The sequence below is a fragment of the Tamandua tetradactyla genome, chromosome 7 (assembly GCF_023851605.1).
Source record: "Tamandua tetradactyla isolate mTamTet1 chromosome 7, mTamTet1.pri, whole genome shotgun sequence".
Classification (NCBI taxonomy): Eukaryota; Metazoa; Chordata; class Mammalia; order Pilosa; family Myrmecophagidae; genus Tamandua; species Tamandua tetradactyla.
The window spans coordinates 169841595-169860604 of record NC_135333.1 but is presented as its reverse complement, the minus strand read 5'-3'; the positions used below and the strand labels follow the sequence as shown (position 1 = coordinate 169860604).

The window sequence follows — 19010 nt, the reverse complement described above, 5'->3', positions numbered from 1 at the left end:
CTGGACAAATGTGTAACTATTTCTTCTCAAGGGCCTTGTCGTCTCCCTGGGATCTCACCGGGAAAAGGCCATGGGTCTCCTGTGCTCTGGGGCTGCACAAACCTATCAGGGCTTTGCTGCACTTTCCCCTTAGCTGGGCCCAGGCTGCAGGGCAGAGGACCTTCCATGTAAATGTTTTGAAAAATTCAGATCCTATTAAATCAATTTATTGTTCAACACCAGTGTGCTGGTTTGAAACTGTTTATGTACCCCAGAAAAGCCATTTCTTTTAATCCTAATCCAATCTTGTGGGGACTTATTTGCTAAGCTAGCAATTTGACTAGGTAAGTAATCTATTGTCCTGTTGAAAAAAATCTTTAAAAATGGTAAAATCATGAATCTCAAGCATACATAAAATGAACACATGTAAAGATTTTATTCAACTTATTAATGGATTGAGGTGGATGTGGGGGGAGGTATGATGCTGATGATGAGGGAAAAGGAAAAGGGAACGGGAGAAAAGACCTTTTAAGAAGTATTATCTTGCCACAGTCTTATAAGTGATAAATATCTAAGGAAGAAAATTATCCAATAGAATGAGTTTTAAATGTCTGACATGGATTAAAGTGCTGCTCTACTTCATAGGGTTTTTTAAAAAATATTGTTATTGACAGATCTTCGCACACACAGTCCATACATGGTGTACACTCAGTGGCTCACAACATCTCATAGTTGTGTGTTCATCACCATGATCATTCCCAGTCCATTTGCATCACTCCAGAAAAGAAACAAAAAGTAAAAAGAAAAAACCCACACATTCCACACCCCCAGCCCTCCCTCTCACCATCCACCAGCCTTTCAATCCACCCCAATTTTTTACCCTTTGTGCTTGTTTGAAAGGATTTATGTCCCCTAGAAAAGCCATGTTTTAATGCTAATTAATCTTGTGGGAGCAACCGTTTCTTCTAATCCCTATTCAGTACTATAGGTTGGAAACTTGATTAGGTTATCTCCACGAAGATGAGACTCCCCATCTGTGGGTATTAAGTTTTTTTTAATAAATATTTTTATTGTCAAACTTTAATAACAAACATACAAACATTCTTGATATACATTCTATACATGGTTTATAGTCAAGGGCTCACAATATCATCACATAGTTGTGTATTCATCACCAAGATCATTTTTTGAACATTTGTATCTCTCCAACAAAAGAAAGAAAAAAGAAAAAACTCATACATATCATACCCCTTACCCCTCCCTCTCATTGACCACTAGTATTTCAATCTACTCAATTTATTTTAGCCTTTTTCCCCCTATTATTTATTTATTCAACCCATATTTTTTACTCATCTGTCCATACCCTAGGTGAAAAAGGAGCTTCAGACACAAGGTTTTCACAATCACACAGTCACACTGTAAAAGCTATTTCACTATACAATCACCTTTAAGAAACATGGCTGTTGGAACACAGCTCTATAGGTTCAGGCACTTCCCTCCAGCCTCTCCAATACACCATAAACTAAAAAGGGGATATCTATATAATGTGTAAGAATAACCTCCAGGATAACCTCTCGACTCTGTTTGAAATCACTCAGCCACTGACAGTTTATTTTGTCTCATTTCTCTCTTCCCCCTTGTGCTAGTTTGAAATGATGTATGTACCCTAGAAAAACCATGTTTAATTCCTAGTCCTATTTTGTAAAGGCAGCCGCTTCTTCTAATCCCTATTCAGCATTGTATGTTTGAAACTGTAATTAGATCATCCCCCTGGAGATGTGATTTAATCAAGAGTGGTTGTTAAACTGGATTAGAGGAAGGCATGTCTCCACCCATTTGGGTGGGTCTTGATTGGTTTACTAGAGTCCTATAAAAGAGGAAATGTTTTGGAGAATGGGCAGTTCAGAGAGAGTAGAGCAGAATGACATTGCCACAAGAAGCAGAGTCCACCAGCCAGTGACCTTTTGAGATGAAGAAGGAAAATGCCTCCCAGGGAGCTTCATGAAACAGGAAGCCAGAAGAAGAAGCTAGCAGGTGATTCCGTGTTCACCCTGTACCCTTCCACATGAGAGAGGAACTCTGACTGTGTAAGGGTGCCTTTCCACTTGAGAGAGAAACCCTGAACTTCATCAGCCTGCTTGAACCAAGGTATCTTTCCCTGGATGCCTTAGATTGGACATTTCTATAGACTGGTTTTAATTGGGACATTTTCTTGGCCTTAGAACTGTAATCTAGCAACTTATTAAATCCCCCTTTTTAAAATCCATTCTGTTTCTGATATATTGCATTCTGGCAGCTAGCAAACTAGAACACCCCTTTTGGTCAATCCCATGATGCTGAGTCCTGAACATCTCAGGAGCTCTGTCCCACATTGCCTGAGAGATTTACACCCCTGGGAGTCAAGTCCCACATAAACAGGGCAGTGAGTTCATCTTCCCAGTTGACTTAGAGAGAGGCCATATCTGAGCAACAAAGGAGGTTCTCTGGGGGTGACTCTAGGCATAATTATCAGTAAACTTAGCTTCTCCTTTGCAGGAATACGTCCCATAGGGGCAAACCCCAAGTTCACAGTCTCAGCCTATTGATTTGGTTGTCCCCATTGCTTGGGAGAATATCAGGGATTCTCTAAAAGGGGAAGTTGGATATTTCCTCCTTTCTCCCCAACCCCCAAGGTGATTTTGCAAATACTTCTTTATTCATTGCCCAATTACTCTGGTATTAAGAAAGGTAGTTCATCAAGTCCCTACCTACTCTAGTAACTTGAATGTTTTGGTAATTTTTTTCTTACTTGCCCTTATCCCCTTTGTGGAGGGCCAGGAACAATCAATCCAGTCCAAGCAGGGAAAATCCCCACAACATTGGGGCGGAATGTCCCCAAGAGTTAAACAATAACCAATGTTAGGAAACTGAGAGAACGGGATGTGTTTTGGCAACAGCTGATTTTTCTGCTTCTATGATACACTTGCTTGCTAGCAACTGCAAAACCACAACATGATTTTAGCCTTTATAAGCACACCTTGAAAACCTCTGGGGGCTGCTCTCTGAATCTTCCTTCTTGGAAGTTTCTGAGGCAGTCACCGGCCGGCTAATAAAGACTCCAAATTGGCTTGCAGTTTTGAATTATGTGGTCTCTCTTTTGGTGTGCCCCACAACACATTCACTGAAATTTTCTCTCTGCTTTCTCCTTAAAGATGCTAGAACATAATTTCGTTTTTTCTTTTTTCTAAATTCTAGACATTTACAATGCCCTTTTAATGGAGTTGGGCTGTAACCACTTTGCATGAAAGGTCCTTCACCTAAAACAATGTAATCCCACCAGAAATGAACGCAGGAAATACTTTTTCATGCTGCGGTTCCTATAAATGATTTAATTCTTTGTTCTTCTTCAATCAAAATCTTAGATCAAATTTATTTGTCAAATGATATATTTTTCCATTAGTATACAAAGTGGTGCTGTGTGTTAAGTAGACACTTCATAGCAGTCATCAGACAACCGGGCCAATAATTTCAAGACAATACTTCCATGATTGAGCATAGTGGGAAGACTTTTATTTCTATTTCTTGCCTAAATTTGTTCCCTACAAAAGAACTTATGGCGTCACCTATTCTTATGTATTAATTACATGAATAATATCATGTATTTTTCTGATTTTACATTTTACTCTATGTGTGGAAATCATACTACGCATTTATATACCTTTTGGAAATCTGTGACAACCAATCAAACTTAAAAATTTGATTCTAATATATGTAGAACAGAATGATCAAAAGAGGAATGTTTGCAGTTGTTATGTGTTTTTTGGTATTTAAAAAATAAAAAAAAATTAAAATTAAAAAAAAGCTTGATTCTAGTTTAGAAATAAAACCAATTCTAAATACTGGCATGTTTAAAATACTCAAAATTCCCAAAAAGAAAATTTTCATAAGCTTAGTGAGCAATGTAATCAAATGGATATTGTATGTAGTAGTTTCGTACATACCACTGAATCTTAAAGGGAGCAAAAGAATTAGCTCAAGAATTTTGAATTACATTATTGTATGATTGTAGTTGTGTATCCCTATAGAAAGTTCAAGTTTCTTAGTTAAAGTTTATCCTCAACTCCAAATTACCTGTGTTTCTGCAGTAGCGAGGTGGGCGGCAGTGGGAACAGTGGGCACTGTTTTAGTTTTCTTGGCTGCCCAAGCAAATGCCATGGCATGGTTTGGTTTAAACAATGGAATTTATTCAGTCACGGTTTCAAGGCCAGAAAAATGCCCAAATGAAAGCATCATCAAGGCGATGCTTTCTTCCCAGAAACTGGTGCCCTGGGCTGGTGCTGGCAGGCGGTAGGCTTCTCGGTGGCAGGCAAGGCACAGGTTGGCATCTCCTGGCCTCTCCCTTCTCTTCTGGATTCCATTGATGTTGAGCTTCTGAGTCCTCTCTCTGTGGGTTTCTTTCTTTCTTTCTCTGTCTGAATCTCATTCTTTTATGTAGGGGGATTCAGGCCCATCTTGTTTGGGGTGGGCTACACCTTAACTGAAGCGACCTCATCAGAAGGTCCTACTTACAGTGGGTTCACATTCACAGGAATGGGTTAGAGTTCAGAACATGTTTTCCTGGGGTACACACAGCTTCAAACCACCACAGACGTGCCAAGATTACTCGTCTAGATGAAACTGGCATTTATTAAACATCTACTGCAATTCATGTGCCTTCACTTCTTGTCTTCATTTAATCTGATCAAACAGTGATCGACTCTGTGAAAGTGTGTATGATATACTCATGTAGAAATGGATGGCTCTACAACGTTAAGTTGTCTTTTCTAAGCTAACGAGGTCACACGAGGATTGAAGCCCATGTCTTCTGATTCAAACCCATGTCTTCTGACCACAACCCTAATGCTTTTCCTTTTACAAAACTGTAATTGTTGGTATAAAGGAAAAAGTGCTTTGGAAAGCATTTAAGTATGAACATAGAAGAAGACACACTTAGTCATTTAGACAGATGATGTTAACTATCGAGTCCACAAAAATCTCAAAATTACTCCCCTTCTGTCCCTGGCTGCAAATCCAGCCCAGCTTGGCCCCAAATTGGCAGGCTTGGCCTCCGCTGGGCCACAGGAAGAGGCTGGTCTGTGAATCATAGGTGGGAGGGCTTTGGGTGGTGACAAGTAAATAAAGAATTAGTTGCACATGTTTCTTTAATAGTGTAAGAGAATAATACGTCATATGTATACTGAAGAATGATAGTTAGAATTAATTCTTCTTTTTAAAATATTTAGCTTAGCTTTGTTTTCAAATAAATTCTTTCATGCTACTATTTCCATGCCTGTTCTTTAATCCACAAAGTATACATAAGAAGTAAAAACCATATTTTACTTATTTTGGTTTTCTTCAGATAAAGGATGAAGAAAGCTTTTTTGAAGTGGGCCAATATCATTGTCAATTAAAACAGGAATCAGAGACCACATAAAAAGCAAAAGCAACTTTACTTGACTTTTAGAAAAAAGCATTTAAAAAACTTGATATAATATTCTTTTGAAATTAAGAACATGCAATAACAATATTGAATTTAAATTCAATAAATAATACAAACACGATTGGGTGATGGCTAGGAGATGTGAGTGAATAAAACAAGGTAGATTCAGAGGTAAAGAAAGAGACGGTGGGAGGGTGACATGGGAAATTTATTCTGAAAGCAGAAGTCCCATTTCCTTCCTAAGCGTAGTGTTTCCCAAAGAGCCCTCTGCGTGGAACACTCTTTCTTCAGCTGATGCTTTTCTCTCAGGTCTCAGTTTATAAATATTTCCTCTGGAGAGAAAACTTCTGCTTCTTTGTTAAGACTTGTTCTGTGTCTCTTTCCTTGAATAGACTGTGAGCTCTGGAACAGCCATGATCATATTTGCCTTGTTCACTGCTGAATCACCAGCATCTAGCAAACTTCCTGGACATAGCAAGTACTCAAACAATGTCGAATAAATGAAAAAAAAGAAAGAAAATCATACTTTTTTGTATACTTAAGGCCGAAGTAAAGTTTTTTCTTAACATAGTTGAAGGAGAAACTAGGCTTTAAAATATTCCCAGACCTGCTTTCAGATGATAATAAATGAGTTAACACAGGGAGGTCTTCTGCATTACAGTTATACACCATCTAGCCTTTATTGTGTTGTGGCAATGCAACTTCCCATTGGTAGGCAGGACCAATTACCCCAGCCAATACAATAATTCCTTTCTTTGCTTGTTTCTCAGGGTTGAGGAGCTCAAAGTAGCCAAGTGGCCTTCTCAGCAACCAGTTTAATGGAACTTTGGTGGAAGCATTTGTTCTTTTGGGAACTAAGACATCTAGACCGGCAGAATCTGCAGTTATGAGAAAGAAGTTAATGGATCCCTAAGAGTATAATTGAGAGAAGTCATCCTTACTTGTTGATTCTGGGACCCATAAATCCTCATTATGGTTAGAAGCATCATCACATATTAGTTGCCTATTTAGAGCATCTTCCAAACCCTGGAGAACATTGTCCCAACTCTGTAAGTGTTGGCACCATCTCATGCCTTAGCTGAATCTTCAAAAAAGCCACTCCACTATTCTGTTAAGCCAGACAGATGTATCAGGGTGATGGGGAACAAGGTAAGAGCAGTGAACCCCATAGACACAGGCCAATTGTTGCATTTCATTTGCCGTATAATGAGCTCCTTGGTCAGAAGCAATGTTGTTTGGAATGTATTGTCCTAGTTTTCCAGGGCTACTCTGAAAAATACCACAAACTGAATGGTTTAAACTGCAGGAATTTATTGCTCACACTTTTGGAGGCTAGAAGTTTAACACCAAGGCATTGGCAGTACTTGCTTTCTTCTGGAGTCTATAGCATTCTGAGAATCCTCCACTATATGGCGGTCTCTGTTTCTTCTTGTGTCTGATCCTCTGAGTTCTGCTGACTTCTATTTCTGCGTGGAATTTCCTTTGACATATGGATTAAGGTCCATCTTGATTACATTTGGCCTCATCTACATAGGATATTCGAGGATCCTATTTATGTGTAAGTCCACACCTTTACTAGTAATATCCCCAAAGTTATTTTACAAATGGGTTAACACCCATAGGAATGTGGATTGAGACTTGAATATGTCCTTATGGGGGACATGATTGAATCCCCAATACCATACCAGTGAATAAGTTGTGCTATAAGGCCATGGATGGTTTTGGTCGAAGCACTGTGGGCAGAGAAGGCAAATCCATATTTGAACTGAGTGTCTATATGAGAATTAAGCATGAAGCCTTCCATGATGGAAGGGGTATGTGTGGCCAACATGTCACTTAGCCTTCACTACCATAATAGCTCTCACTTTTTTGGTCAAGGAACGAAGGTGGTGTTTCTACTAGTTGCTGAATATGTCTATTCCAATTAGGCATTCAGAACTGGGCAAATAACCACAGGATGGGTGAAAAGAACTACTGGCTCATTGTGAGAAGTATCTGAGCATTTCCCACTTTTATTCCTGACCTACAGAGAATACCCACCACAGCACTCTTCAAGGATACTGGGCTCCTCTTAAGAATGTATTTCTACTAGTGGACAATGAGAAGAAGGGGTAAGGTGTATGGTATGTATGAGTTTTTTCTTTTTATCTCTTTTTCTGGAGTGATGCAAATGTTCTAAAAATGGTCGTGGTGGTGAATTCACAACTATGTATGTAACGATATTGTGAACCATTTGTTGTACACCATGTATGAATGTATATGTATGGAAATTTCTCAATAAAATATTAAAAAAAAAGAATGAATTTCTCATAACCTTGGTGAATTTGTCAACTTATATTGACAGGCTTTTCTGAAGGATATAACTAAGTTTTGTTTTTAAACAGGTCTTACATGATAAAACTTCTAGAGCATTGTCATGGTTAGGGACAGGTGTCAACTTGGCCAAGTTGTGGTACCTGTTCATCTGATTGGGCAAGCGCTGGCCTGTCTGTTGCAATGAGGACATTTCATAGGATTAGGTCATGATCACGTCAGCTACATCCACAGCTGATTCCATTTGTAATCAGCCAAAGGGGAGTGTCTTCTGCAATTAGTGATGCTAAATGCAATCATGGGAAGCCTTTTAAGGAGGACTCAGAGGAGACAGGTTGCATTCCTGCTTTGGCTGGTGAGCCTCTCCTGTGGAGTTCATCCAGGCCATCTATTGGAGTCATCGGCTTCGCAGCCTGCCCTGTGGATTTTGGACTCTGCATTCCTACGGTCACATGAGACACTTTCATAAATTTTATATTTGCAAGTGTTCCCTGTTGATTCTGTTTCTCTAGAGAACCCTAACTAATACAAGCATTTTGCTTTCCCAAATCATTCCTCTACAGTATACTGAGGAAGTTCTGGAATTTCAACTTCATTTAGTGTTGACCACTTTTGGGTCAACTAACTAAGCAAACTCTTAAAGCCATTTACAGCTGCTTGAGCTAACACTGAGTTGAGAATCTCTACCTACTGCCCCCATATCAATGAACTTGTCAGGATCCAATATTACTTCAAATTGATCCAACACCCTTAAAGTCTGTTCTCACTTGGGCAATCTGTTTTTATGTCAATACAAATTAGAAATTCTTGCATTTTAAAAATATTACACCATGGGTTACAGTTTTTTACTAGGGACTGTTGGGACTTGATGCTAGTTTTAATTCTAGAAGCAATGGGCTAGGTCCTGAGGAGAACGTGCAGGCCTTACAAAACAGCTCATTCATGAAAAGTTGTATATGAATTTCAGAAAATGGAAGGTTCATCTCAGGTGGGAAAAAAGGGCTGCTTCTGCTAGCAAAGGATGACCAACAAAATTGAAGGATTCATAATTCCCCTCTTCATCAGAACTTCCCATATGTCCCCATTTTAATTTTTAGGGTCACAGTCCTTCCCAAATATTGTTCTAACTGTAATAAAAGAGACTTTCTTGAGCTGATACTTTTCTCTCAGGTCTCAGTTTATAAATATTTCCTCTGGAGAGAAAACTTCTGCTTCTTTGTTAAGACTTGTTCTGTGTCTCTTTCCTTGAATAGACTGTGAGCTCCAACCCCATAGAATTCCAGATGGGGTTTATTGAGAAATTTCCATACATATACATTCTCTTTGGAGAATGGAATTCTATGGGGTTGGAATTCAATCTGCATTGTAATTTCACCACTCTCAGGTCTTGACTTGGGTTTGGTTTTGTAGGGTGGCCAACTGTCTTGGTTTTCCCAGGACTGAAGGAGTTCCTGAGACATGAGGGTTCCTAAGCTAAAACAGGGAAAGTGCCAGGAAAACTAGAATTAATTGATCATGCTAGACTTCAGAAAACTTTCCTCTGTGGCTATTCAAAAAAAAAAAGTTTCTCTTAAAGAAGAAATAGAAGTTTTGTAGTCCTTTATCCAGGCCTCAGGCTGGGAATTTAAAATCTTGAATTCATGTTCTTTGCCTGCATTCTCTAGCACATTTAGAAGCAACCACTCATCCACTTTATACTCAATGTTTTATGGTAGTAACTTCTTTGTTAGAGTCCAGCTTTCTAAGGGATCTCAATCACATTTATCTGTTAGTATTAATTTAAAAAACTCTTTTGCCATGAATTACCAGAATCCCCTTCACCACTGGCAACAGGAATATTAATGCACTTAAATTTAATCAGATAAGAGAGTTCCAGATAATTCAAGGAAGCCATCCTAAAGGTCAGAGTCCCTGGACCCATTTCAATACTAATTTTGTATCAGTTAGAGTTTGATCAGAGAAGCAGAACCATTACTAGTGATATGTAATGAGATTTTAAAAAATAGAAATTTACCTTATATGTTTGTGGGAGCTAGTAAAGAAATTGATGAAAGGCCATTGCCTATAGTCATTGTAGGTCTGTTGTTCCAGCAGATGGGGAAATCTGATGTGAAGTTAAGGAGACCATAGGCAAAGGGGAGCCGTTAGGAGAAACTGGAATCCAAGAAGACAAGCTGGGAACATGCTTCTGTCCCTGTCTGTCTCCAACATCAGTGATGTGGTAGGCATAAGGAAGGAACTGGCACCCTTTACCATGTGTTGAGGATTAAATCATGAGTCCGTCCCCTACAAAAGGCATGTTCAGGTCTCAACCCCTGGTCCTAGGGTGTGAACCCACTTATAAATAGGACTTTAAAGATGCTATTGGTTAAGGTGTGCCTGAACTGAACGAGGAGGGGTCTTAGTCCAATATAGCTGAAGTCCTTATAAGCAAAGGAAATTGGATTCAGAAGGAGAAAGCCATGGGGTAGCAGGAAGCTGTAAGTTAATGGAACCCAGCAGAGGAAGGAAAAGTCACCACCTTGTGCATTGTCATGTGACAGATAAGCCAAGGAACCCCAAAGATGGCCATTCAGCCAGAAGCTACTGACCGTAGGAGGGAGCAAACCTTCTAGCTTCTGAAACTTTGAGCTAATAATTTCTGTTAAGCCAACCCATTGTTTTATTTGTTTTAGCACCTTGGAGACTAAAACTCCATAGAACTGCATAAGCAGTTGCTCAGCACTCATGGAGTTTGAGGTAACAGCTGGAGCTGGAGGCACTATGGGCTTAGCTGCTGCCTATGCCAACAAAGTGAGACAGCAGATCAGTGTCAAAGGATGTGGGCTGCTATCACGGCTGCCTACACTAAGTCAGCCTTCACAGCACAACGGCTGCTCCTTCACCTCTACCTTCCAGATATCAGGCAGATTTCTTTTATGGCCAACCCTGGCACAGAAACATATGGGGAAGGGAACTTCAGGAGCTAACTTCTGCCTGGTAATGTGTTACAGTACAAAAACCCCACACTTATCATTGTGCTTTAACTTATTACGATGATTTAAAATACTTTGGATATACAATTATTTTCTAATCTGTAGATTGAATACTTAAATCAACTTTTTCCATTATTGTTATAAATATTTTGTCCTGAACAGCTTAAGATGGTTTTGTGTAGCTTCTAGTATAAGAATGAATTTTTTTTTCTATAAAAAAGTAGTATAAAAGTTGTCTGTTTTGGAACACATTTGCCATATGTTGGTCCAGTTACTCAAATGAGCCAGTTCCTTTAATATTTTTTCAAAGTTTTTCAATTTTTTTCTGCCTCTAATTTTACTTTCCACCAAATGGAAGGCCTTATTTTCTGTATATGATTTATTATCAGTGAAATGAATTGAGGTGATTATAGCAATATTAACTCAACAATATTACATATGGTGGTGTTTTATTTAAAAAGTCCAAAAACACAAACCCCACACAATGGACATTCTCCCTTAATGTTAGAATTATTCATATTTAATTGGAAAGAAACATAATGTTTAATTAAAAAATCTATTACATTATAGCCATTTTCTCAAATTATGTTTTGTATCTTTTAATGAGGATCTATTTATCTATCCATAATTTAATTTCTTAACACAATTCCATGACAGTGTTAAATTTATTTGCCTAATTCTCTGGTGATATTCTCATGGTTTTCCATATCTCTGATTCTATTTTTAAAGTGAGCAGCAGAATGACAACTTGTAGTGATCATGATTTGATGTATTCAACTAGAGTTCCGCTGGTAGAAACAGTACTTCTTCCAGCCATCATCCTTCTTCCTCTCAAAGCACACACACACACACACACACACACACACACACGCACACGAACGCGCACACACACGTACACGCACACGCACGCGCGCACACACACACGCACACGCACACACACACACGCACACACACCACATGATGAAAGAGGAGTTGGAGGAAACAGTATTGTAAAACTGACATTTAGCTATAAATTTAGGAATTAATAGACATTAAATCCAATGCTTCTATCATGTTTTCTCTCCCTTATTTCCCTCCTGTTTTCAAGGATAAAATGGTCTTCCCTTACACCAAAAGCTGGAAAAGTGGGAGCACACTGTCCTCTAAGGTAAAAAAGGCATCTGATGAAAATATAATTTATTTTATTAGGTAGAAGAGATGTAAAATGCACGTATTATATTACTTAACATAAATATTCCCTTCTAACAAAGTATTGTCTATGTGTTTCAATATACCAGCAATTGGTGACTAAAAATGAGGTTCTGGAACTGTTTTCTGCTTGCATCCTTTGGATAAAGAGGTTCTAGAAGGGCTTTCTAATATTTTCTTAATAAACCTAGCACTAAGTACACAAATAGACATGACTATAATATAATAAGATTAGGAACGCTATTAGCCCCACACTTTACTGGAATGCCTTATAGCATGCTAAATTTGTAGGTGAAGTTTGGTCCATTATCCAACTATTTTTAACAAATCCAGTCTGTATGTCTATTGCCATATCAGTGCCATATCGTCTTAATTATTATACCTTTTAAAATATTTTATATGTGGGACAATAAATCCTCTATTACAAATTTTTCAAAAGAAAAAATATATGCAGATACGGGGAGAGCAGGCATTAATATTGAGTCTTGCAGTCCAAGACCTAGGGAAGACCCTTTCATTTTTATTTAACTTTTCCTTTAGGTTATTCAAGTACTATAATTTCTTCTTCTTTTTCTTTTTTTAGGTATTTGGTCAGAACTCCCTATCTCCAGCTTCTTCTAAGTTCCTAATAAAATGCTTATATGAAGAATATATAATTATTTCCATTTGCTACCCATTCTCCATTCACATAATACTCTTAATAAATCTTTTGCTGAAGTGTCAAAAAGATGCCTGTAAATTCCTCCTTGTCGATGTGCTGAAATAATGAAAATTTTGTTCACAAAATCGAGAGAGGATGTTCCCAATGGAAAAAACAGTTGGAACAGCTGTTGGGCTTCAACTGGACTACAGTTCTTGGGAGTTTCCTTTGGCAGGGAGAGTCACTGCTGGAAACTAGGAACCTTTAGACAGGGCAAAAGTATGATAAAGCAGCTCTGATTGAAGAGGTGAATAAAAGGCTAGGAGATGGCTGGTAATTCTGTGAGAAAATGTGTCACTTCATATTTTTAGAAAAGTATTGATTATTCATAGAACCTCATAATGGGTAGAGTTTTCCCATCAGACCAAAGCAGGAAGCAGTATCCAAATGGTCTATGAGTTCTGGGGGTGCAGACAAGAGGGCTAAGAGTCCTAGGAGTGGGGAGAGGAAATCAGGAATTCTCAGGAGCTGCTGGTAGAGCAATGACTGTGAAATTGGTGGTGATGATAGGAAAAGCTGAAAGTTGTTTAACCTAACTTCAAGGGGGTAGGTATAGCAGTTATTAAGCTATTGTCTTTTAATTTTAAATCCATTTTCATATATTCTGTTTTGTGATGTAAGTAAAACACATTACTGCTTTGCCACCTGGTTCTCTGTTAGAATCTACCAACGGAGGGTGCTAGAGGAAGAATGCACTTCTTCCAGATGTAGTTCTTTAATCTGGCAGCTCCAGTTTACAGTTTTCTGATATGCAGAACCAGGCTTATTGCTTTTCCTGAGATACTAGAACCCAACAGTGGGTGCCCCCTTCTAAGATGGCCGAGTCTCAACCCTGGGGGACCCCCTGCCGCTGTACCACTGTCATCCGGCAGCAGTCCCTCTTCTTCAGTTGAGTTTCAGTTCAGCAGAGTTCCTCCTCCAAGCTTCAGTGTGTTAATAATTCCAATCTCATCCATTTTCCCCTATCCCTAGAGATGATAGTTGCTTCCTATACTGGTACCTCTTTGAATTTTTTCTTCTCTTTTATTTCTTTATTACTTCATTAATGATTCTTTCTATTCAGTTTTCTGTTAAAATAACAGGTATGGTTGTGTTTGATCTCATGGGTGAACCCTGAGATGTCAAATTGTGTTTTCTTTTCTTGTTGTTAGGGACTTTTGCACTGAGGCGAATCTTAGAATTTCTAAATCAGAGCCAAGAGGGCAAGGAAATAGAACCTGACACAGTAGAAGCTACAATGGTCATTGGAACTCCACCTCAAAATCAAAAAGAAATCCTGAAAACTAGTCTTGAGATGGATGTAGGCCTAAAAGGATATACCATTTGATACTGGAAGTTTTGTGAGGAAAGTCAAGAGTATACATCTTTAGGTCAGTTTATAGCATGAGAAAGTCTAAGAAGTCCTTTGTGAGGTTGCAGCCTGGATGTATTTGACCCATCTTAAACTCGTTCCAAGTCTACGAAATCGAATTGTTTCCTGGGAGGAGAGAAAAGGGCCAGAGCAGATTCTCTTGGGTTGATTCAGGACCCTGATCCTTCTTCAGTCTCTGAGGCAGAAATCTTCGGGGGCTGAATGGCTGCTGTGGTATTAAATAAGGAGCAAATGGTAGAACTTCTAGCTGAGGGCACATGCTGCCAGATGGTGAGACATTTGCATGGCATTGAAAGACATGGGGGCAGGAGAGAAGATTTTGAGCCAGGTTGGAACTTGTCATTAAAGTGTGGAGAGGCCTTGGAGATACAGAAGCAGCCCAAATTAATTGACAGTATGCAGAGTTTGTCTTAAACAATTATAAATGGTCTTAAAATTTAGACCTTAATCTCTGTAGCAGAATGCCTGGCTGCATTACAAATACCAAGGTGGAGTTTTGTGATTATGTCAGCAGGTTAGAAAAAGTGCTCTATGTTTGTTTTAAGATTTAAAAGACTTAACAAAATCTTAAAAAATCAGGCTTGCCTGATTGGAACACTTCAATTTTATGGAAGTTTATAATGAAGATTTACTGTAAAACTTTGGACTCCTTCAGAGACCAGAGGGACCTCTGGAATTCTTAGAATGTGATAGTTGGATTCTGGTGTCAACTTGGCCAAGTGATGGTGCCCAGGTGTCTGGTCAGGCAAGTACTGGCCTGACCATTACTGCAAGAATATTTCATGGCTGGTTAATTAAATCATCAGATTGTTGGGTGATTATATCTGTGATCAACTAAGGTGTGTCTCCTACAGTGGGATAATTGAATCAATTGAATAGAAGAAGAGAGACTCTTTCACTGCTCCTTCAGCCAGTAAGCCTCTCCTGTGGAGTTCATCTAGACCCTTCACTGGAGCCACCAGCTTCACTGCCTGCCCTGTGGATTTTGGACTCTTCCATTCCCACGGTTGTGTGAGACACCTTTATACATCTCATGTTTACAGATCTCTCCTGTTGGCCTTGACTAACATGGTATCAGTAACACTCATTCAGGATAAGGAAGAGAAGCAGGAGGTACTGAAAGGTCTCAGGGAATAAGACTGAGTAACAGAGCAACACAGAAGGCAACGGAACTGACTAGGAGCTGGAGGTAAGGCAGGGTCTCAGTTCTGTCAGTGGGATCCCCGGTAGGGGTAGTCTTGTGGCTGGGTCTCATGGAGTTGGCCTCAGATGAAACCTAGGGTTTTAGTGAAGACTTTGAGGTCTACATCCTCTAATACCTCACAATGAGGAAAATTTGGCCTCAGACAGGATGGCTCCCACCTTGAAGGCTCATCTGGGACTGACTCAGGAACCAGAGATAGTTGAGAACTTTGTGAGGTTGAAATGCCTGTTTGCTGTCATCATGACATAGGAAGGGCATGCTGCAGTGGATACAAAAAAGCTCAGTCCACTCGCCATGGACAGAGGCCTAATGGGATGGTCTTAGAGACTTAGAGAGGATTTGCTGATGGGGAGGGGTTTGTCTGCCCAGGCTGGGGTGTGGGAGATTCCCTAGAGGGCACTGTTTGATTTTTCCTCCAGTGTCTAAACAATCAAGCCAAGCAAAGAAACAGTATCTCCCAAAGGGGCTTTAGAATAAGTCATTTCTAAATTTGCAGGCTTATGGCTACTGGCCCAAATCCTACGTGCACTGTGTTTTGATACGGCCAGTGAGCTAAGAATAGCTTTTATAGTTTGAATGGCTGGAAACAAATCAAAAGTAAAGTATTTTGTGATATGCAAAAATTATAGGAAATTCAAATTTCAGTATCTATTAAGTTTTATTTGATCACAGTCGTACTCTCTCATTTAAATACTGTCTGCGGCTACTTCCGTGTCACAAGGGCAGAGCTGAGTAGTTGCAATAGTGACTTGCAACAAAGCCAAACATATTTACTATCTGGCCCTTTTCAGCAAAAAGTCTGCTGACTGGTGCTGTAGTAGGACAGAAGCAGAGGCTGGAGTGTTAGAAGGGAGTGGAGTGGGACTGCTCTCGAAGAGGATGAGCTGAGGTGCCAAAAGTGGATATATGTTCTGTGGCTTCTCAGCCACCCCTCAGGCAGAGATTGTGTAATAGGTTTGTCAGGACGCTAGATAGTTTCGGTGGAGAATGAAAAGAGATGGTGACAATGTATTTTTCAGAATCTCGAGGGACTCCTCCCTGTGAGGAAACGGTCTGGAGTGGAATCAGGATTGCTTTCGTCAGCATGCTGCTGTGCTGTCACCAGGCTGCCTGGGCTCCTGAAGGGCGTGGCACACAGGGTGGCTCTTGGGGACGGGGGAGTCAGAGAAGAATCAGCAGGATGGCAGTGTCATGTGGGCTGATGATGTTGAGGAAGCCCTTGTCCCTCTTCACCAAATTTCCCTAGAGGACTGGAAAGCTTCCGCCCTCCTCCCAAGAGGACGGTGTGTGACAGCGAGCATTGTGGTTTCTTTCTCCAGTTGCATCCACTGGGCCCACTTTCCCAGTGGATGGCGGTACTTGGCTTTCAAAACGAGGCTCCACACTGGCTTGTTTTCTTTCTGGCCTTGCCTGCCTCTTGGATCAATAAGAAGGGCAGTGGGCTTTCCCCTGCTCCTGGCCCCGAGACGGTAAGCATCTTTGGATCAGACTGCTTCAGCTTTTACAAAAACAGCCCAGGAAGCATATCATTCTTTCCATTCCTCTGACTCCATTTTAGACAAGTCTTTATGAAGGTCCAGCTTATAGATCCAACTTTCCCCAGAGGCAGGTCCCATGACGCAGAGGGCTCATCTATAGAGAGGGCTCCTAATCTTATTCTGTCAAGCTTAGTAGTGTTCCCAACACTTTGGGGGATGTTAGACTGATCCAGGAATTAAGCTCTACTGAGCTGCCCATTTGGTTCCTTGCATCTATTCTCTGTTGGTTAGAACCTGAAGAAGATGGGCGATTGGCATTCCATGGCCTTCAACACTCAGGACCACAAATCTTCAGAAAACCTGCAAATATCATGTTATGCTTGGTGTCTGGGTTCCCTAAGTGTATTGGTTTGCAAGCTGCCATCATGCAATATACCAGAAATGGAATGGCTTTTAAAAAAGGGAATTTAGGAAGTTACTACTTTACAGTTCCAAAGAAGTGAAAATATCCAAATTAAGGCAGCCAGGGAAAGATACCTTAATTCAAGAAAGGCTGATGGGTCAGGAACCACTCTTTCTGCTGGGAAGGTATGTGGCTGCATCTGCTGGTCCCTTGCTCCTGGGCTCCATTGTTTTCAGCCTCTGTTCCTGTCGGGGTTCCTCACTTTGCTTCTCTGGGGCTGGCTTTCATCTCTTGGCTTCCCTTGGCTCTCTCCAGGCTCTGGCTTGTGTAACATCTCATGGTGATGTCTGCTGGGCTCCAAGCATCTCCAAACATCCATGTCTCTGTTCTTTGAAGCAACTGTTCTCCACATGTCTACATCTGCTCTATCAGCCCTGAGGCTTCCGTTGTTTCTGAGGTTTCTCCATATTGTTTCCTTGTTTAAAGAAGTCCAGTAAACTAATTAAGACCCACCCTGAATGGTCAGAGTTATATCTCCATCTAATCAAAAGGTCACACTCACAACTGGGCGTACTTCATCTCCATGGGCATAATTTAATCAAAAGTTTCTGCCCTACAATATTGAATCAGGATTAAAAGAAATGACTGTCCCCACAAAATTGGATCAGGATTAAAACATGATAGTTTCAAATTCATACAGTAAGGAAGATGGTGGGGGGCAGAGTTTGTGCCAGGTGGGCATAGCAGAAGGACCTAAGTGGAGAGTAGGAAGCAAGATGCTGGATTTCCATCCCAATGTTGAGTAGGTTCAGTCTGTGACGGGAGCTGCTGACTCCCATCCCACAGCCTGTCATAATCCCACTGATGTAGTGTAACTGCGGTGCTAACAACAGAAAAAAGGCAGGTATTTTCCAAACCATCTCCCTAAATCACAGGGTGAGTCTATCTTAGCTCACCTAATAAAATTCATGCTAAAAGACACCATTTTTTTTCTCTTCCTCACTGTCAACAGACCTTGAGATACAGTTCTAAGCCTAACCTACATTCACATTCCTTCAATTTCTTTTATACTTGCTTTGTTTTTTGCTTTTCCTCCCTTTTCTAGTCTCAACCCTTGTAACTTCTTTTGTTAATGAACCCCAGGAGGAGTGACTTGCAATATGTATATTGCAAAAATTCCCAGCTTCCCAAAAAGTATACAGAATTAGATTCGTGTATATCAGTATCTCGGATAGTTCAATGGATTGTTGTAAGGAGAGCAGTTATTGCTGCCTATTATGCCCTTTTCCTCCAATCATTATCAACAAGCTGACATCTATGAAATCTATTCTAAGGGCAATGCCAAGTACAAGGTGTCACAGGAAGTTTCCGCAGACAGTAAACGCTTCTCCTCCATGGGCCAAGAGAGCATGTCACAGAACCAAGCCCACCACGTACAAGGAACCGCTGATGGTCCACGCAAATTAACATGGGGCTCTATCCGTGCCCATTTATGTCTTCCCCAGTGTGGAAGTGGAAGGATTTTCAAAGACAGCCTTTTTTTTTTCTGGTGTTTTTACAAGTCAGCAGATCTCTAAAGCCCAAATGAAATACGGGCCAATGAAAGACCTTAGAAAAACTGGAACAGTCACGAGCTGCTCAGTGCCCAGCGCCACCGAAACCAAGGCAGACCAGACCTCTTCCCGCCGCGGGCACGTGGCTCGGCCTCTCGGGAAGCACAGGCGGGAGCGAGGGCCGCGGGCCAGCGCGGGGCGCGGACCCACGCGGTTGCAATCGGGTCCCTTCGCAGCATCGCCAGCCTGCCAGGCCGGTCCTGGAGGATTTTCCCCAGGGCTAGACCCGGGGCCCGCCTGGCCGAGGAGGAGGCGGCCGGGCGGGGAGGGCCGCGGGCCTCAGACGGTTAACGCTCCGGGGAGGCGGCAGGAGCCCGAGGGTCCCCG

The 19010-nt window shown here is 40.8% G+C and overlaps 1 long non-coding RNA gene across 1 annotated transcript; it reads left to right on the top strand.

Moving 5' to 3' along the window:
• Window positions 1–10489: 10489 nt before the first annotated feature.
• LOC143690308 (uncharacterized) lies at window positions 10490–12629 on the top strand. The gene is made up of 3 exons (XR_013179127.1): window positions 10490–10729; window positions 11813–11872; window positions 12497–12629. It is a non-coding gene; the product is annotated as an uncharacterized LOC143690308 (long non-coding RNA).
• The last annotated feature ends 6381 nt before the right edge of the window (window positions 12630–19010 follow it).